The 21,858-nt window shown below is 44.8% G+C and overlaps 1 protein-coding gene across 2 annotated transcripts in view; it reads left to right on the top strand.

The window, feature by feature from the left end:
• LOC146857878 (uncharacterized) overlaps window positions 1–21,858 on the top strand; it is a 1,488,219-nt gene that overhangs the window by 940,378 nt on the left and 525,983 nt on the right. The window lies entirely within an intron of this gene.

Genomic DNA, 21,858 nt, shown 5'->3' with positions numbered 1-21,858 from the left:
AGGCAAGGCTAAGCGCGGCAGACCCCCCCGACCTGTGACATCTGGCTAAAAGATTAAGAAAAGTGGAGCATAATATCAAAAGTCATACCCTCCCCAGAGTGGAGTCGGGCTGCTTCGGCAGAAGCCTTCGGGTAGGAAGGGTAAACTGAAAATACAAAGATAACAGCGAGAGGACGCCAGCGTCTGTACAGGCGGGTATACATGCAGCGCGTATCTTGTATTACATTAGTGTTCTCTCGTTGTCAGCAGCAGGAAGGCACACTTACTTATCACCCTTCTTCCGAGTCCTGGAAACCTAATCGACCACCAGGAGCGCCGGTACACCACTGACGAAAGTCCTGTAAGATATACCTAGACCAATGGGTTCAGTCAGATGTCGTGAGGTGTATGTTGGGAAAATGCGGAAATAGGTGGTGTGAATAGTTACATCAAGATCGCGGCCATCTTGGAAGGTGTTACTCAGGTTACTCGTGCCAGTGCGATAAATAAAAGTTAAAGTTAAGGCACTGTGTCCTAGTACACCGGAAGATGTTAAACTTAAAAATAAAGAATCAAAAAATCCCTAATGTGTGTGCCCTCTAACGGAGACTCAATCTGGACTAGTGATGTGTGTCTCCTATGAAGTTGTTCCGGTGGCACTTCAGTCAAGTGCGCTATGGTTCTATGGAGACACAAAAAGCATGATACTCATTGGGAGATTATAAATATCTAAAAATAGCAGATGACCAAGATTAGAATATCTGCAGTGGCCTGTAGGTCAGTGAAGTGAGCTGGTATGTTAGATGTCATGCCCAAACCTTTTTGGGATTTTCAGACCCAACTTGCAATGTAGAAAAAACTCTAAAAACTATGTGTCCCAGAATAATGCACTGTGGTGAATGAAAAGCCAGGATTGGCTGAAAGTGCAACACAATCCTCAATCCGGCACCATACCCCAAAGCCTCAACCCTAATCTCCTTCCTTGTGCCATTCCACATTCTCTGTCCACTCTTCCCTGTTACACCACCCCCGTTGTTGAAGATGGAATTAAGTAGGTATCTTGTTCCATGGAAAGAGCAGGTATTCTGTGGGTGCTTTTGTGGAAATATGTGTAGATTCATGATAGTTGTGTAATTTTTATATGTGCAGAGTAGGAGGTGTGCTCATGTAAGTGCTGGGTGATGGTGAAGAGTGAATGCAGCATTAAAAATATGCAGATCTGATTGCCCGGTGAGCTGCATGAATGTAATCTGAGAGGAGTACCCATGTGAGTGTCAGGTGAGAGGAGTGCATGAAGAGTGAGAGAAGTGGGTTCAGGGTGGTGTGAGTAGTGTAAATGTAGGGTGAGTGGTGTGCCTATTTGTGGTGCAGAACTGTGAGAGTGAAGTGTCATCTGTTAGAGTGACTTGTGAGTGCATGGTGAGGGGAGTTAGTGCAGAGTGAGTGGTGTGCCCCTATGAGTTCCCACAGACTATTGTCTCTGTGCGCAAGCAGGAAGAACAGAGTGCCTGTATGATTGCAGGCTGAGAGGTTTGTCCGTATGAGTGCCGGGTGAGAGGAGGAAGTGCAGGGTGAGTGGTGTGACTCCACGGTAAGTGCTGTGCTTGTTTGTGTGGTGTGAGTGCAGAGTGAGTGCATTACCCATGTGAGTAAATATATGCGTGAAGATGTGAGTGAAGGGAGAGCTGTGTGAGCGACAGGAGTGCCTATTGAGTGCACAGTGAGTGGTGTGACAGTGTGAGAGTAGGGTGAGTGATGTGACGAGTTTGGGTGTGTGTGATACTGCAGAGTGGAAGGAATGAATGCATGGTGAGAAATGTGCTTGTTTGAGTGAGATTGCAAAGTGAGCAGTGAGAGTGACAGGTGAGTAAAGTGTCACCATGGGTGCAACTAGAACTGAAATTCGGGGGGGGGGCTAACACTCCTAGCCAGGGCTGGCCCTAGCACTGGTTGCACACGGTGCAACAGTCTTTTTTGGGTGCCTCTTCCCCATTTCCTCCTTTTCCATGAATGCCCTCACGACCACTCACCAATAACGCACCTCATCTCTCTATAGCACCTTTCTGAAAAACATTTCATTTTTTTATAGCACTACTCATAGTTTACTCACACTCAGTTCTGTGATCTGCATGGTACACGTTCTTTGTAGCCGGCACATTAACCCTCTGTGATGTGTGGGTGGCAGGAGTGCCCATGTGAGTGCATGGTGAGCGATGGGACAGTGTGAGAGTAGGGTAAGAGGAGTGACTGCAGGATGAGTGAGGTGACATGTGAATTTGGGTGCGGATGTAAGTGCAGAGTTGGACGAATGAATGCATGGTTAGTGATGGGCTTGTTTGAGTAAGATTGCAGATTGAGCAGTGAAGGGTACATGTGAGTGAAGTGTCACATGAGGTCAGGGTGAGTAGTGTGCTCGTGTGACTGCAGGGTGAGGTGCAGTGTGAACAGCACAAGTGCATTGTAAGTGCTGAGTGATCACTGTGAGCGCAGGGTGAGTGGGTGAATGGTGTGAGTGCATGGTGATCTGTGTGAGTGCATTGTGATCGCTGTGAGTGCAGGGGGAGCATGAAAGTGAAGGGCGAGAATGAGGAGTGAGTTGTCTGAATGCAGGGTGCATTCCCAGACACATGAAGTAACTCAGCATGTCATTGACAGCGGCATAGGGTTTCAGATATAGGTTTAAACTATTGCTATTATACCATTAATAAGGGATCGAGGGTGGAGGAAATAAATAATGTGCTGATCCAGCATTAAACTTCCAGTCTTATGATTAGGGTTGCCAGCTCTTTATTTTGATGTCCAGACGGTACAAAAATAAACAGTCACCTAAAGCTGTATTTTCAGCACTTATCTGTGCATACTTTGAACAGCGAATATAAATAGAAACACTTTAATTGTGTTCTGGGACTACCTGAAAGACTGATGATTAAAGGGAACAAAGACAGAAAAGTCACATTACAAATGAATACATACCTTTTTTATTTATAACCCTATTTAGTGTCAAAACGAGGCCTTTTCAGGCTCTTTAAACAACACATGGCTGGCATTTTTCTCTTGGCAACCCTACTTTATATTCCTTGTCATGAAATGCCTTCTCACCAGAGGCGCAACTAGAGCCAAATTTCGGGGGGGGCTGAGCAAAAATTTCGGGGGGGGCTGAACTTTAAGCAATAGGCAGAGTGGAGCTGCAGGGGCTCTTAGAAGGGGTGAAACAACAGCGAGGCCTCATTAACATGCAAATGGTCTTTTAAAAGACCTGTGAAGTGCTCGGGCGCGGCTGCTTTTTTGCCCGGGAAGGTGTCTCATCCCGGGCTGTCACACACGACGGGGGGGGGGGGGGGGGGGGGGGGCTGAAGCCCTGTGAGTCCAATGGGTGTTGCGCGCCTGCTTCTCACACTATGGCAGTAAATTTAAAATACAAATGTAAGGAATAGGCAGAGTGGGGGCCCAGGGGGGTAAAGAAACCAGTGAACAAAATAAACAAATCCTCCTTAACCAGTTCCAAAGGGATGTAAATAGTATTTTAAAGACCTGTGAAAAACTTGGGTGTGGCAGAGATAAGTCTCCAGACACGGCACTGCCGAGATCACAGCAGCTCAAGCTGCAACACCTCGGACTGAGACACACAAGAGGGGAGGGGGGAAGGAGGGTGGGGTAAAGCCCTTTTGGCCCTGTGTGTGTTGCTCTCCTGATCACAGATAGCTGTAGGCAGGTCACAGGTCAAGTTCAGGGCCATTATACCTAGCGCTTTCCGCGCTAATGGGCCTGCAAATCACAGAACGGAGAGGGGAAATCATTTTTTCCCCCCACCCGTGTCCCCCGTGCCCTCCAATCCAAAATATGGGGGGTATATATCCTCCCCATCACCCACACTTCCTACGCCCATGACTGCCGTTACATTTTAAAAGTTCCTGTCAGTAGATTGTACATTAAAAAAACGACGTACTGAAATTGAAACGGGCTATTATAGGTCATGTCCGTTAGGTCCATGTTTACATTCTGTATATTTTGGGAGTGCCAGTGTCCCGGTCCCCAGACCGAGTACTGATCTTCTGTGACGTTCATCCAGTTTGAACATGGCTGCCGCCCTCATGTGTATCTCTATTAACGTATTTCATGGGGCTCTTAAAAGGGTGGTTGCAGTGCTGCCATATTTCTCTGCTCCTTTGTTTTCCACTGAGTGTGCACAACTCGAGCCAGGGCCAGGCTGGCCTGTAGGGCAGTCAGGCAGTGCCCAGTGAGCTGGTCCCTCAGATCAGTGTTTGGGCCGGTTGTTTAGCAATTTGTGGGCCTGAATTGTGGTTTGCTGGACCGTTTTTTACTGTTGATTTCCCTGGTATTAAAACAAGCATTGCCTGCAGCAAGTGCAAATATACGCATCCGTCCAAACCATGCAAAACACTTATACAGCATGTCATTAGTAATTCAGAACAGCCTCAACTTGTAAATGTGGGTCACTAATTCACTAGTAAAGGCCACATTTATTTTGTTGCCCAAGACTATTTTCTGTCCCACTCCATCCCTGGACTGAAACATCTTCAGGTTTATGGTGTAAAATATTACCGTGCTTCGGATGTGGAGGACCAGAGCTCCACTGGATGCAAGGTCACCTGTGTGTGGGGTGAGCAGGTGTTTGAGCTCTGGGCACCCAACACTTCTTGGCTGAGTGCATGTTTAAAGACACTCATTTACGTTGGTGTCCTGGATGTTCCTACTTTCTGGTGACAAGCTGACTTATAGAGCAAATAGGGGTACGAAATGAGCCATTTCTGGTAGCGCACAACATACCATTTTGTTGGGCATCTTTGCTATTCTCTATATATTAGATACCCTTGTTTATCAGCAGTGTTTGCAGGACATAATTTGTGTGAGAGTACAATGGTGTTCAGTATGTAATCCAGTGAATTACTCCAGCAGTTTGCTCCCGAGGGCTGGTACGTGTTGCTAGTAGATGATTGGATAGGCGCTAAATTGTCCAGGGTACTTCCCTGTAGGGCACTTTTTGTCTAGTCTATCGATTGGTGGTTTCCATGATAGATTATGTGCATGTCTGCAGGATCCTTGGCGATTCTTAACCTATAGATCTTTGAATGGGGGCTTGCCTTGCACGGGTAAGGGTAGTGTATATTTTAGAGTCTTTGTGATTAGAATCAGCATATTTTCCTTTACAGAGGTTATGCGAATTTTTTAAAAAATCACTGAAATTATGCAAAATCCCGGCTTTATCCTTTTGCATCGTTTTTTAGAACAAAATGTGTCCATGCATTGTTTTTTAGCACGAGAACACATCACACTAAAAAAAGCTACATTGCTCCTGACACCAGCAACAGTAGCTCACTTTAGGGTTATTTGATCTCTTCCTGTGCTCCTGTCATGGGACTTTTACATAAACGAAGTTTCAGTTATGCAACATGGCGTAATCCCAGGCCTTTTCATTTAACAATCATAATGGGAAATGCCAGAAGTCATGTGAGATTATGCTTGCATAAATTAAATTCTACCCTAGCCTAATTGAGATCCAACTGTGGTCTTATTCTAACTATTCTGATTTATGTTTTGTCTGTTTGTTGTGTGTATATATGTTTTGTAGTTTTTATGACTCTGTGATGGTCTTTCTGCTGTGTGGCACTGTAGTGTTTAGATTGTCAGATTACATTATTACTTTTGTCTTTTAGTTTCTCTTTGTGAATGGGTAGGTGGGGGCATGTCCTGGATTATCATGGTGTTTGTGATGTAAGTGTTTATGACGGAATAAAAGTCATTACCCACCGAAGTTATATTAGTGTCAGTTCGGACAGAGTCAAATAGTGTAGCGAAGGGCCTATCTGGCTTTAGGATTACTGTAAATAAACTCCTTGGGAATAGTTCCGGGGGTCTGGCATCTCACACGTGAAATGTGCAGCCTGGTCAGTTCACTAGCCAACAATTAAGGATAGGATGTGAGCAGGGGCTAAACCGCACTGCAGAGTGCTGACCCAGGGGGTACTCACCCGGTGAACAAACAAAGCCTCCCTAACCATTTTCAAAGGGATATAAATGGTCTTTTAAAGACCTGTGAAAAACTCGCCCAGCTGAGACCACTGTAGCTCAAGCTGCAGCACCCCGTGCTGAGACAACGCACGAGGGGTGGGGGGTAGAGCCCTATGGGCGTTTCATGCATGATAATAGGCAACTGGAGTCAGGTCACAGGACAAGTGCAGGGCCATTACACGTAGCACTTTCACGCTAATGACCCAGCGAAACACACAAGGGTGAGGGGAAATTATTTTGTCCCCTCATCCCTCCAGTCTTGTCCCCTGTGTCCCCCTCACTCCAAAATCTGGGGGGGATATATCCCCCGCGTCCCCCACACTTCCTACACCCATGAAGCAATATGTGGATAATTATATAAAGACACGTCTACTAAATGTCCTGGAACAAGGATCAAAACTATACGCAGAACTGAAGCAGTGGAGATTTGTATTGAAAGAGAAAAGCTGAATCATTAAAGCTAAACTTCCATGCTTTAATTGCCACAGTAAGAGTTTCGTCCAACCAGCCACTACAAAACAGGTTACAAAAGAACAACTTTCGCAAGCACATAGAGAGATGGATGTAGCAAAAGAAAGAGGTGAATTTATCAAGAACATTCTGTTGCATGATTTTCATTCAACAAACACATTATTTAATGGAGATGTTGCATCCAAACCAGTGAAGCACAAACTCGTACAAGAGCTCAAAAAATAACTCTCACCTGAAGAATTTCTATAGAAAAAGGTGTCCTCATCGAAAACTGCTGTTGTTGTAGACTATATGTCACAATTGCAAATGGTCAAGATTTCATCCATGCAAAACTTCAGAGAGGTCGTTCAGATTGTACTACAGATATCAAAGTCAGTGTGCACCATGCAAGAACTGCACATTGTCTTTGACAGTTATCTTACACTATCTGTCAAAGAATGTAAGAGAATCAGATGAATGTCTATAAGTGGAACAATTTACTTTGCGTGCATTAAAGATTCAACACATACACCTGTGCAACTTGATAAATTCTGGTCATCAACATCAAACAAGATGAACTTGGAGATGTTAACTCGCCAAAACTTGTTGATGCTTCAGTGAACACTGAATTTCCAATTATTACAAGTGAAATGATTGTCAATGAGGAGTGCCCGCAGAGATATATTCAAAAGGTATGGACCATATTGTTCAAGAGCTTAACAGCAAATTGGAGGAAGCTGACCTTCGTGTTCTGCCACATGTTGAGTGGGCTGTTCAAAATGGTTCAAATCGAGTTATTGTACTATCAAATGACACAGAGGTTATTATTGTGCTACTTAGATTTGTTGCAATGTTCATAAGTCAAGGATTGACACGTTATGGAACAGACGAGAAAATACACTTAATCCTGCTTCATATTCTGTACAAGAAACTTGACCCAGAGATGCCCAGTGTTATTATTAAAGCACATATTCTTACGGGTGATGACACTATGAGCAAAATTGGAACAATGCTTCGAACTTTAGCTGCTGAACCTGTGAAGTTTCTAAAAGAATTTGCTGAGACAGAAGAAAAATGTGACTTTAAAGACGTGGAAAATACCTTGTGCAAGTGTGTAAAATGAGTTATGACTGTCACATATTTGATGATCTTCGGAACAATGAGTTTAAGAGATCAGTCGCGCTAACTAACCTTCCACCGACGTCATATTCTGTGCATGGGCACATTAAAAGAGTGTTTTACTTGATCAGAAGATAAATGTTTTGGATCATGCATATGTAGAGAAAGATACGTGTGAATTTGAATGGGAAGATATTGATGGGGTGCTAAAACCTACGAAATTTCTAAAGCCTCTACCCACAGAACATACACGTACATGCACTTGCAAAACCTGTGCTACAAAACGATGTCCCTGTCGATAGGCTCTTATCAAATGCGCAACATACTGCAAATGTACCACAAGCGATAGCCGAAACAGAGAAATAAAATTAACTATGACAATGTGTCTAAAACAGGAGTGATGAATATTATTTTCTTTTCATATTCAGATAATAAACATTGTTTGGTGTATACATAAAAGGATTAAAAACCATTATTATTTGTTTCATATATATATATTGCAAACGAACACCCACCAACCAATCTTTGATAGTTCTTTAACAGTGGCAATGCATGCGGCATAACGCTTTTCGACTTCACACAAGTCTTATTCATATGCCAATCCAGGAGTGGCCAACAGCTTGGTATTTTTAAAGTCAAATACATCAACAGTGAAAAAGGACATGTGTTGCAGTAAGATACATGAACACTGAAAAAGGACTCATGCTGGAGATCGTCATCCAATGGATATCCCATAAAAGTTATTTTTCTTTTCAAATGAAATCAGCGAATATTTGACAATTGTGATGCACTGATTAATCAGTTCTAATTTTATCTTTTTTGCATCAATAGTTGTAGTCACTGAACATAGTTCATCATTCAAAGGACTCCAATAACCACCATGCATTGTTGTTATACATGTAAAACCATGTCCTTAATCAATACTGATTATTCTGATGGTGTTACCTTTAATTCACGCATATCACTCCAAACTTCCAAATCGCCTTTATATATATCTTCTTCCTCTGTTTTAGCTCCCATTTTGGAATAAGGTTGGATGGGTTGCTCTGAGGAGTTATTTTCTGTATCTATAAGATTGCTTGACCCCCAAAGCCTCTGTTTTGACACCAAAACAAAGCATAGAGGTCCCATGGTTCCTGAAATATTACATCATCACTGCAACACATCTGCCATTTTTTAAATTGTTGTCCAGAAAACTGACATTTTTGGCCTGCTGAGAGAAGAACTTTGAATTTGAAAATAAGTTGTGTGCTTTCACGGAAAAAGAGTGCCTGATATTGCACTTGTTTCCTTATCGAAAATGCTATGCTCAATGCAGTAGGACTGAAATGGTTAGGGTGACCGGTCTTTGATCAAGGTTCTAGGCCTAACCGGTTTCTTATGTCAAGTTACAACAATGTAGGCCGAAATTATTTATTGTCAAAATCATATGTTAAAGCCAACAGGCCTTTGAGAGTGGATTAATATCACACTGTGTTAAAGATTGAAGACAGTTAGTTTTCACAGGTAGTATTGCAGATTACCATAATAGGCCATTGTTTTCGTGTTAATTATCCCTGTGAATAACCCTAGGGGTAAAAGTTCTGCGCTTTCAGAATGAAGGATTGTCTATGTTTTTTCAACTGTGATTCTGTGTATATTTGTAATTTCATGATTGTATAACGATGGTTGTTTTGTGACAAAGCTTGTGCACAATATAGTAGCCCTGCATTTTTTTTATAGTGACAAGCTAATGATAAAGGCTACAGGCCTTATTGGTTTATTGATTGTGAAAAGCATGCCAGATGCCTTAGGTCTGATCTGTTTATTATAAAAATGTATGACAGAAGAAGTAGGCTTGGAATACTTATTGTGAAAAGCATATGATAAAACCAAACGGCCTTCAAGAGAGGATTGATTATATACTGTCAAAACCTATAGACATGTATTTTGTAACATGGAACGTCACAGATTACCAGAGATGTCAAAAATGTGGTGTTGGTTACCACCTTTAACAGACCCTCAGGTGGAAGATTTGCACTGTGATAAATCATGTTAGGTCCTCTCAGGAATGGTTGTATATTTGTCATCAGCTGTAAATCTTTGTAAATGCTTGTACATTTTTGACTTTATGCCTAATTGGCATAGCTCATGCTCTATATAGTAGGCCTTGGTTAGGGTGACTACCCAATGACAAATTGTCGAAAATCAACCTCTTTGAATCTTCGCCCCAGATTTTTTACCTTTTACTGCTCTTTTTAAGACTCTGCACCCTGGGCTTTGAGTCATTAAAAATGGAGACATTGGCTTATTCCTAATTGCCACATTTAACGTGCCTGTAAACCCCTAGTATTTAGTGTAGAAAGTGCAGCCAGGGCCTGGAAGTTAAATAACCAACACAAATAGGTACGGCAGCTATAGGTAGAATACAAGTTACAGTGTTACTACCACAAAACAGGTATACAGAAGTCCAAATAGGGCATTCACAGAAATCCTGTGCAAGTGCAAAGAGAAGGGAAGGCCGTCCTTACAGAAGATGAAGCCTCACACACATTATTGTGTCATGCTTCATTAGCGGGAACCTCTCCCCACCCTGGTAGGGTGAAACCACCAGGGTAGATTCGACCTCCTGTTGGCCTAGACGCAGGATGGATTTCTTGGAGAAAAAAAAAAATACTGGATAAAGGAGGGATCCAGTTCAGTGAATTAAAAATACCATATGGTTCCCGGGCAGTTTAACTTTATTAGTGGGAACTATAGGTAAGATTAAAAACGAGTGAGACGGTTGTTGAGGGCAATGGCTCACGCCGTATCAGTAGCTAAGCCAACATGTGTCTGCCCACATTAGAAGCCCAAACGGGTCTGGGACATTCTTCAGGGCCAGGGATCATTATCTACCTCCTAAAGGCCTCTATGCCTGTGTTTATTGAGGTGAAAAAAGAAAGGAAACATAAGAAAAAAACTGTAATATACTCAGGTGAGTCCTACCTGAGGGACAACAAGCTATTATCCTTTTGAGGAACAAGAAAGAGAGAAAAAAAATATTTTTTGTATCGCCTACCTTAATCAAGGTTTTAAAATTCAAATTGACGTGGGCATACAAGTGACACTGCACAGCACACCACTGCACTCAAAGCGCATGTGATATGTGACAAAACACATGCAAGGAAGACTCACATGCAAGCACAATATTATAATAATGTCAATAATGATCAAGAAACGTATACACTGTAGTCGCTTCTTATCATTCTCTATTAGGAGCCAAAAGGCTTTCCTACCCTAAACTTTAGGGGATACCAGCTTCCTGTTTAGAGAGCGGGACAATGACCTATATAGTCACACACTGATAAAATCAAGATATAAAATCAAATACATAGTGAACACACAGGTTTGTATCAACTAGACCCATAGGATCCCTAATAGCCAGGGATTAAATTGCACAGGTACTAGCCCGTGCACCTCAAGGCGTGCACTTCAGAACACTTTCTGGACCTGCGGAAGATTGGAAGAGGACTGGACTTGCTGTCTGTGACCTGAGAGGATCCTGGAGAACTGGACCTGCTCCCTCTGGTAACCAGGACAAAGATGTTGACTCCATGAGGCTGACCTCTTGTATGGCTACAGGGAGACAACTAGATGCAATACGCCTTTTGCTGGAAGTACCCAGCTGACCAGTGGCAACTGGACCTGGACTGGACCATCCTGTTGGCCTCTGGCAAACTCCCTGTGAGTCTCTAAGTGCCTCCTATGAGGTTCTGGGGTTACCGGGATGCACCTGGTTGGTGTATCTGACCCACGCTCCAACTCACCAGCCTGAAATTGCACCGAGGTCCCAGTCTACCGCAACTATAAACTATCATTGGCATGTTTTGGCACAGCTTTTTAGCCCTATTTCTACTTAAAACTTAAAAAATCATATCTTCAGTTCCATTATTGGATTTTTGCCATTTTGGTGTCATTTGGTTTATTAAATTGTACTCTATTTATGTAATTAAGCTTGGGATTTTTATTATTTGGAATTTTTACTTGATCACTTTTTCATTTTTTATTTTACAATAAACTTCAATCGGTACAGGGTTACTTCTCGACAGGCAGTATATACGATCAGTACATTCAGATATATAATGTCTTATTCTCTCATACATATCCTTAGCATCCATCAGTGTAAGTATAGGGCACACGATTAGTATATATTGTTTTGCCACATGTAGTATTTCTACTTTAGTCTCCATTAGTCACTGTCGTCTGTTAGTGTTTCCTCTTGTGGGGGTTCGCATATATTTCCACTGAAGGTGTTCCAATTGCCCCACACCCGGGTCCATTTTTTGGGGAAACCCCTATGCACATAGACTGCCTTTTCAGTTACCATAGCATTGTCCATATCACAACACCAATTTTGCAGAGTAGGAGTTTGTCTTGCTCCCCAGTTACGAGCTATATTTCGCTTCACCAATGTCATGCCTAGTGTTACCCAGTCCTGAGTCGTGTGGTTAAGGTCAGTTGGTTCCCAGATATTGATTAGGCATCTTTTTGGTTCGGGTGGAACTTCTACCCTCGTGACCTGTGAGATTGTGTTCATGACCGCCTCCCAATATAATTTGATTTTAGGGCATTCCCAGATGGTGTGTAGAAATGTGCCAAGTAGGCTGCACTCTCTAAGGCAATGCGGTGTGTCAGCTACGCCCAGTTTCTGTAGAAGCGCCCGTGTGTAATATGTTCGGTGTAGAACTTTCAGTTGTATTAATCATAGTTTAGAGGGGATCGCTACCTCACTAGGGGAGGCCAGCGCTTCCTGCCAGTCCGTCTCGTCCAGTGTTCCCAGGTCTTGCTCCCATTGTTCCTTAAGGGCTATCATGGGATCTGGCATGTTGTTGATGATTTTCTTGTATATCAGAGAGATGGCTTTCTTACTTAAATGGTCTGTTAGGAGTCTGTCTCTAGAGGTGAAGCCTCCGGTAACTGTGACTTGTGGGATTACACCCAAGAGCGCATGCCTAATTTGCATATATCTAAAGGTCTCTGTCTGTGCCAACCTGTATGTTGTCTGCAATTGGGCTAGTGGAACAAACTCGCCCTTTTTCCAGATGTCCCCGACTTTTGTAATGCCTATCAGATCCCACTGTCGGAACCCCTTTGTATTTTTCAGTTTGCCTAGGCGTCGGGTGTCCCATAATGGCGTGGCCTGTGTTAGCACCCCCTCCCAGCCCATCTTGTGCTGTGCATCAAACCATATTCGGACCGTATGTGCCGTTGGGCCCGTGAGTGTCGAGTGTCGTGTTTTGTTATACAGTGTTCCCAAGATCCCTTCTATATCAAGGAGGTGTCTGTCCATACGGAATGCCGGCTCGTCGTGCGGCACATGAAGCAATTGGTTTATGACCATGAGTTGTGACGCCCAATAATACTGTTGTATGTTGGAGAGGGCAATTCCCCCATCATACCATCCCCGCATGAGTTTGTGCAGGGCGATCCGACCCGTCTTTCCGTCCCACAGCAGATTGGTTACTTCCGAGTTTATTGCTGTAAAGTATGTGGGGGCAACTGGGAAGGACGTGTTTGGTAGGGCATATAGGAACCTAGGGAGTGCCATCATCTTAAAAAGGGCTGCTCTCCCAAGCAGTATCAGCGGCAGGGAGCGCCAGTGTTTGACATCGTTGTGTAGTCGTGTCAGGCGTTGTGTGAGGTTTTCTGCAATGAATTGTGTGTGGCTATGTGTAATATATATGCCTAGATATTTGAATCCCTCATTCGTGATTTGTATTTTGCAGTGACGCGGGAGCCTCGGCAGGGGGCCGTTGAGTACGTAAATGAGTGACTTTTCCCAATTTATCGTGTAGTCGGAGACCTGCCCATATGCCGCACATATATCGAGTAGCCCATTTATGGAGCGTGCGGGGGACGCCAGGTAGAGTAGTATATCATCCATTTCAGTACACGAATAACCAGATCCTGCCGGGTCCACGCCACCAAGGGCTCTAGCACCAGCGCGAAGAGTAGCAGAGATAGAGGGCACCCCTGCCTTGTTCCCCTACCCAGAGGGAAGTCTACCGAGATGCGGCCTTCACTACAACTTGTGCAAGTGGTTTTGCGTATAGGAGCTCCACCCAAGCGCAAAAATTTGGACCAAACCCCATGTGGCGAAGAACCGCAAAGAGAAAGGGCCATTCAACCAGGTTGAATGACATACGGGCATCCAGGGACAGGATGATCGCGTCTTCCTCAATCGTATCCTTACGTGCCATGACACTATTTACTCTGTGTAGGTTGAGCGCTGTGTTGCGATTCGGAATAAAGCCGGATTGATCCGGGTGGATTAATGTCGTAAGGTGTGGCTGGAGCCTCAGGGCCAGTGCTTTAGCTAGTACTTTCGCCTCTGCATTTATTAGCGAGATCGGTCTGTATGACTTACAATCCTCTGGTGGTTTGCCTGGTTTGTGTATCGTTTCTATCATTGATAGTCGTTGATCCCTGGGTAGTTCTTTTTTCTCCAGACTGTCCTTAAACATATTGAGCATGTGTGGCATAAGGTGTGTTGCTGCCCGTTTGTAGAGTTAAACTGGTAGCCCATTGGTCCCTAGTGCTTTCCCTGTGTGTAGTGCCCCTAATGCTATCAGTAGTTCATCACTCGTCAGATCAGTCTCCAGGTCTCGTGCCTCTTCAGGCCGCAGTGTTGGCATGCGTATGTCTTTGAGGAAAGCTAAGTTTTCGGCTATTGTGGTTGTGGCCTGGGGCATGTAGATCCGCTGAAAATGTACTGCAAAATCGTCGACTGTTTGTTGCGGATCTGCTGTGAGTGCGCCCATCTCCAGCCGAAGCTGCGCCACCCATCTGCTGGCCTTCTCCTTTTTGTCAAGCCTTGCTAAGAGTTTCCCAGCTTTGTCTCCCATCTCGTAGACGATGTTTTGGGTGCTTGAAATCTTAGATTTCGCCTCCTCCCACACATATGCCCTGTACTCCTGTTGAGCCAAGTGCAGCTTTTGCGTCGATGATTCGCTAGTGTCTACTGCGTATTCTGTTTCTGCCTGGACTACTTCTTGCTCAAAAGTCTCGAATTGCTGCCGTTTGTCCCGTTTATGTTCTGTCACGAGGGATATGGCCTGTCCCCTGATCACCATTTTGTAGGCTTCCCATAGTGTCGTCGGGGATGAGACTGTATGTTTGTTTTCAGTGAAATATTGTTCTGTGGTTTTAACCAGTCCTTTCCCAATTTTTCGGTTTTTTAAATCCCCAGCGTACAGAGGGAATATGCGACGTCTTTCCAGGGTGTGTGAGCTATAGGTGAGCATCACTGGTGAATGATCTGAAATACCCCGGGCAGGTGTGTGATCTCTTGTATCTTGTCTAGCCCTGTTGCCACTGTGAATATGTAATCCATTCTGGAGAGGCGGCCGTGTACCCCTGAGAGGAACGTGTAACCCCGCTCTTGCTGGTGTCTAAGACGCCAGATGTCCACCAGGCCGATCGCCTCCGTGAATTCGAGTAATTTTTGATTGGGTCCGCTGGAATCTCTGGGGGGTTGTCTATCTACAGATGCGTCCATTGTGGTGTTGAAGTCGTCCCCTATTATGAGTTCTCCCGGTGGGAGTGATAAGAGAAATTTGCCCAGGGCGGGGAAGGTTGTCTGATGCAGCGCCGGGGGGCTTTATACTGAAACCAGGTTGTAGGGTCGCCCCTCCCATTGACAGGCTAGAGCCGCGAAGCGTCCCTGTTCATCCGTCCAGGACCCCTGTCTTATCAGTGGAAAACGTTTATTAATAAGTATCCCTACTCCCTGGGATCCTGAGGTAAAGTCAGAGTGTACCGCCATTTTGTAGCCCCATCTGTCCAGGGCTTTACATGTCGAGCCTACCAGGTGCGACTCCTGTATTAAAGCGACTGCAGGGCCCTTACGTTTAATATACTGCAGGACCAACCCTCTCTTTATTTTATCCCCAAGGCCATTTACATTCCATGAAAGTATAGTAAAGGGAGGGTGTGTCTTTTGGTGGGCTGCCTCCCAGGTGGTAGGGCCGTCTGCTCACGCTTCAAGGAGCGTTTTTTTGTGCCATCTTGTAAGTAAGTGTGTGTCTTGCCCCGCCTGTTGTGTGTTGTGTCGCCTGTCTGTGTACTGAATCTTACCTCCACCTCTGTGTACCGATGCAAACAAAAACAAAAACCCGCTCAACTTTCCCCGGTCCCCCCCTCTCCCTCCCTGCGACCCTGCATAGCGGATTTAAAACTACCCGTCAACCCAACTTAGCAGAGTACTTCCGTCCCATAACTTTGTACTTGCTTCGGGGGTAGAGCTGCTTAGCGATCTCCGTGCATCCTCCCCCTGAATAGTTCCCAGTCTGTGACGGCTGATTGTTTATGATGAGGCCGGTCTATCTTTATACCAAGCCTGATAGAAGTCTTTTAGTCATCTCCAAGGTCGGTGGGCCGTATTATTGTCTTGCGTGGCTATTAAGTCTCTGAGCCGTTGTCTGTAGCCAGTGTCCTGGCCATGCCTGTACATCGGGTATCTGCTTATGTATCACTTTTTCAGTGCTGCATAAATCCTTTACACATTGCCCTAAGTTAGGTCTGAATGCTCGGTGCATAGCTACCAGGGACTTGAGTTCAGGTTACTTGAGTGACTTGGAGGGTTCACCATGACAAGAGTTGTGATTATTCCTAGAAGTGGGCCATCATCCACCCTAAATAATAATCTAATTTCTTATACATACCTAGTTGATTTATAAGGGAAATGTTATGTCAGATGCCGTACGTCTGATCTGTTTATTTTTTAAAAGGTATGACGCAAGCAGTAGTCCTGATCGTTTATTGTGAAAAGCATATGTTAAAACCGATAGGCCTTTAAGGGTGGTACTTGTATTCTCATAGATTATTAGAATAGGCAAAGTGTCTGGTGTTGGTTACCTCTCTTACAACACCCCCCGGGTAGATTATTTGCACAGTGAGAATCCATGTGAGGCCCTCTTCGAATGAGTTGTATGTTGTTTTGCCAACTCTAATTGTGTATATATTGCTAATTTAATGCCAGTATCCTTGTTGGTTTCCTTTAGGAAGGCTTATGCTTAACGTGAGATAGTTATGGTGATTAACCAATGATAAAGAGTATATGCATGATTAGGCAATTAGGAACAGTTATGTCAGCTGCATAGGTCTAATCTGTTTACTATTCAATATTACAACAAAGGCAATAGGTCTGACTTATTTATTGTGAAAATCAATCATATGTTAAGCAAATAAGTCTTTATGGGTGGGTTGATATTACTCTGTGTTAATGGCTGCAGATATACATTTTGTTACATGGAACCTCACAGGTTATTGTAACAAGCAAGAATTTGGGTGTTGGTTATTTCCTTTCACAAACCCTGGGTGTTAAAGATTTCCACTCTCATAAACCCTTTACGGAGGGCCTGGCAGGTGTAGTTTTCTGACAGACCCTTGTAATAAACAAACATCAAAACTCTACATGTATATACATTCCTAGAGGGTCTTGAGTGTCATTTGCAATCTGCTTCACTCCATGACAGCATACTGCATGGGGCAATGGGTTAGCTCATTTCTACCATTAACTCTCTAACAGCATTTATCGAATGAAGTACACATATGCCAGAAAATAAGTTCACTTCAGTGACCAGTCCTTTAGCTCTCCCTTTTTTTTCATTTTAGATTCCCTTTCATTTCTCTTCTTCTTCCAGGAGGTTCGCTTGCAGCTCATTTCATCTTCATTATGCTACTTCCTGGACGGCTACTATTTCTAAACTGGGCAGCCATCTTAGAATAGTTGTTCATATTGGAGCACTGTTTTTCCATTCCCAAATGGCCATCATGTTTAGATGCATTGTTTTGGCCACCTTGAATTAATACTAGTTATATTCTTTTAATTCATCATACTTATGCTTTTTGATATTTTGAGTTTGTTTTACTGTGGATGGGTAAGTGGGTGAATGTGTGAATGAGTTAGACGTTGTGACAAGTTCAAAGATGAGTGACAGAGTCCATGTTTGATAATTTACTGAGTGCCTAAACACACCAAAGGTTCAATATAAACTTTCTGTTCTAAACCAGACTTATTGGCATTGCCATTGCTTGGTTTTTTTTGTTGATTTTTTTTGTTACCTTTGGTGACATGAAAGTAAAAAATAGACCGATTAAATACTGGCACGGTAGCAACACTATCTCTTCCCTATAATGCTGAAGATTATTTTGCAAGCTTGATATTGATCTTTTTGGGCTTCAAAATGGATTCACAGATATTCAAAATCACGTTTAATAATTATGCTTGGTAAGCAGAATACAGGCAGTCAGCATTGTCCAACTGAAGTATTTGTTGCCGGTCTTTTTCTTATGCACGCGTCTCACCTCATTCTGGGCTATGCGGAGACTGAGAATGACGCCTGACGTCTCGTGCGTGCACTGGAGCGTGGCAGCTTTGGAGTGTGCCTGGGGTTTCTCTCCCACTGGGTGAGTGAGCAGACAGCTGACGGCATGATTAATCTACTTCAGAGGAGACTTCTGCCTCCAAGCGAGGAGTCCCCTTCACCCATTAGAGGCCCCATCACCCATTAGAGGCCCAGATACAAGCTCGAGATTTGAGGGTGTTGGGGGCAATGGAAGGAGGTGTGTGCGGATTCAGTGGTAGCAGGGCCGTTGTCAGATCGCCGGAACCCCTTTAACATTGTATAGTATCGTAATTCTTTTCACAATTTCAAGGCCCCCGGTTTTTGCATGTTGTCAATATTATCCTAGAATTGTATATCATTGGAACAGTTCTTTGTTCAGGTCTGCGCCTCCAGTGCAGGGTCGGCCTCACTGTCCTATAGGGACAGATGACTGTGTAGGGGCTGGTTTTGAAGTAGTTTCTGGGCCGGTTTTATGGCCAGGTGCGCCGGTTTTGACATTGATTTCCGGATAGTACTGCTAACATTGCCCACAGCAAACACGTAAGAATACACTGTCCCGTACCTTGCAAAAAGTGAGTCTTTACACTTTCAAAAACTGGCCTGATATATTAATGGTGGTCACTTTTTAAGCTATCTGCTGCGCTAATGGGGGATTTTTGTTTTGCTATCTGGTTCACTAATGGGGGACACTTTTATTTCAGTGCCCGGGCGTATTTTTCGTCCCAGTCCGACCCTGCTCCAGTACCCTCACAGAATTGCGAGAAAGTGTCGCATTTTGAAAGCACAGGAGGCCATAAATTCCTGTTAGGAACTGACTTAGTAAGGCATGGAGATGGCTTAAATCCAGATGGTTAATTTGAAAATGCAGACTGATACTTTGAATATCAATAGGCTTTCTCTTGGGTCTTATACGTATTGTGTAAAATACAGTGCAAAGTGGAGACAAATGACCAGATTGTCAAGTTTTGCACTGGTGTCAGGCAAATATGCTCAAGTTTCCAAGTTAATTTTTCATCAACTGAGTGGTTTGGGAATTTGTTTTTGGAGTAGTCGGTTGGTGCAAGTCTGATGCTTTTTTTGTACTGATCCTTAATGCATATGTCACGCAGAGTCTCCTAGCATCCGTGCAGAAATTATCTGGTGCTCCTGTAATTTAGGTGCTCTGCCACTGACGTCTGAAAGAGGTTTTTGGTGTTGCCCCTGGCTTCTACTTTAGTACCCCAGGCACAGTATCTGCTACCTCTGGCTTCAATGCTCATGAATTGATTAGGAAGATCAGGAAGACAAACAGGACCTCACAGCCCTGTATACTTTCAGTAATGCCCCTTCCTTGTCCTGCTATCAGCAGCAATTAAGAATCTGTCGTGAGGCTAAGGGTGTGTCAAGGGGTAACAGAGTGACATCCTCAGGGAGTCAAAATGTACATGATGTCACTATAATTCCTGCATTTTAGTGAATCGACGTTCATGTGATCTGGCACAAAAGTTGGTAACTAGGTGTTCTGGAAAAGTAAACACACTGGGCCTGGTAGCGTGGGTGCCATTTAGAGGTACCTAGGGATAGCAGTTGCTACTTCTGGCTTGGCCCAAGGTATATAACACACAAAAGGAGATAGGAATGTGTCTTCCGGTGGTGACACGTGCTCGGTGAATAAGAACTCACTGAGCACGTGCCACCACCGGAAGACACATTCCTACCTCCTTTTGTGTGTTATATGACTGTGACTGGGGAGGAATGTAACCTCTCCCCCGTCCTGATGTGTGTTGGTTGGCCCAAGGTATCCCTCACACTGCTTGCTACCCCTGGTCTTACAGTTCTTGAGGCCAGCAGGAAGAAGAGAAAATAAGCAGTGATGCAAGAAAGTACATTTTTATTAACATTTAGTTCCATCATTACAACTAGCACAGACATCTGTGCGGTCAGACAGTGTTTGAGAACCGTGACAAGGGACCAATACAAACAATCCCTTAACCTTCCCTTCCCTGAACAACCATTCTCCATATAAACCCTCCACAACCCTCTTGCACGTCCCAAAACTCGGTTTGTTACTGAGCGTTGCTGGATCGTGGAATACTTACTAACTCTCCCGTTTGAAGCCATCTGAAAAATTAAATGCTCGTGGCCTCTTGAGGCAAGTGAGTTGTTTGTAGTCAGAGCTAATAGGCGGCCCCGTTATTTGGAGACGTCTCTTCCTGTCCCCTTTAGTGCTGAGGAGCGCTTCTCCATGCCCAGGAACCACCATCGTTTCTCCAGCCATTTCCACTCTGATGATGGTTGTCATTGCCCCAAGTTCCCTAAGATCCTCTTCTTGGCCGCCATTTACAGATGGGAGATAAGGCACCCTCGGTATCCATTCAGCGGGGTTTACTTTCAGTTTTCAATACGGGACTGCTGATAGGCTAAATGTGGCAGAAGGTTCAACGCAATGATTTCATTGGCTGGGGTCAAAGGGTGCTTGATTCCACTCCTCTACCCCTGGTATTTTGATGAACGGACGTCCATGTCTGGCAATATTTTTTGCGGCGTTTTACGTTCTTGAGAGGTGCTTCAGCGGAGCCACGGTCGGCGGCGGAGCCAGGGACCATAGAAACGCTGACTCGCGCCAGCCCTGCGTGGACACTGATTAAAAATATCACGTTCGCGCCTTTCGGTAGGAAATGAATAACAAACCCGGAGCGTGGGAAGTAAACTCTCACAGATCAGTTCCAGGTTCCTGAGCAGGGCAGAATAGATTTCACGATCCCACACAAACGCTCAATCAAACAAGGCAGAGCTGAAAGCGTGCCGGAGAAAAATATGTCAGCTGCTAGGCCCGAGGCCATACGTCGCAGCAGTCTCATTTCGCGTTGGACAGTTTTTTGTGTGTGGAAAACTTGGCATGTCAGCATTTTTCTCTTGCTCAGGCCCTCCATAAACTTCTAAGAAGGCTGCACGATTGCTGTAAATGCGTCGGGAGGCTGTCTGACGTCGTCCATTGTTTTCAGTATCTTCTGTTCAATGATCAATGTTTTCTGCCCTGTGGCATCAGGACTGGAGACAACTGGCTCATATCTCGCTAGATCTCAAAAAGTGGTCAAAAAGAGGGGTGCTCCTGATGGATTCCAGATCCGCTATTATTCCAGGTAGTGTTGTCTTAGGGATTTAGTGGGCCCTGTAACAGTCTAGTCTTTCACCCGAGAGGGATCCTTCTCCCGGAAGTGCAATCACTCAATGTAACACTCTCCGGCCAGGCATGGCGAGAGAGCTTAAATAAACGGGCGGAGGTCGCACGGGACTTCCGGCCCAGACCGTAACCCATGAGTATGTGTCGTGCATGTATGGCTGCTCCCTAGCTGTCCCAGTCCTACTGCATGGGACTTTACACTGGCGACGAGGGTGGGCGTCATTACCTGCTCACTGCTGTACCTCCGCTGGAGTGGACCTGGTGCCGGCTGAGTCCCTTCGTGGCGCCTGCTCATCACGCCGCAGCGCCGAAGACCGGTGCGCTCCAGTCACTTCCTGAAGCACACCTGCAGACGCAAGTGCGTGGCGGGATCCGGCTGCCGCACTCATCGCGTGCCACCAAGGAGGAGATGCGGTGCCACCTTACCGACCTCCACGCATCATCGCCTGCTTGTTCACAGTGAGTCTGTGCCCACATGCAGCCTAGACGTCGCGCGCACGTGCGCTCACTCCAACTGCATCCAGTGCCTGCCGCGGCCCTCTGGTTCTCCCGCTGTGCTTCGCGGAGACGAGCCATGCCACCTGCTGGTGGGAAGAAGCTACTGCACGCCCCCAATACGCTGAGTTTGCTGCTCTCACTCGTTTGGCCCTGCACATGCCCAGTGACTCTGGCTGTTGTGCACACGTGTCTGGTGGTGTGTTAGGGGACGAGATACCAGCTTGTGGGGAGTGATTCTCATCACCCTGA

Source organism: Triturus cristatus, chromosome 3_2 (genome assembly GCF_964204655.1).
Source record: "Triturus cristatus chromosome 3_2, aTriCri1.1, whole genome shotgun sequence".
Taxonomy (NCBI): domain Eukaryota; kingdom Metazoa; phylum Chordata; class Amphibia; order Caudata; family Salamandridae; genus Triturus; species Triturus cristatus.
Note: the sequence above shows the minus strand (reverse complement) of the source record. Positions and strands in the feature narration are given on the sequence as shown.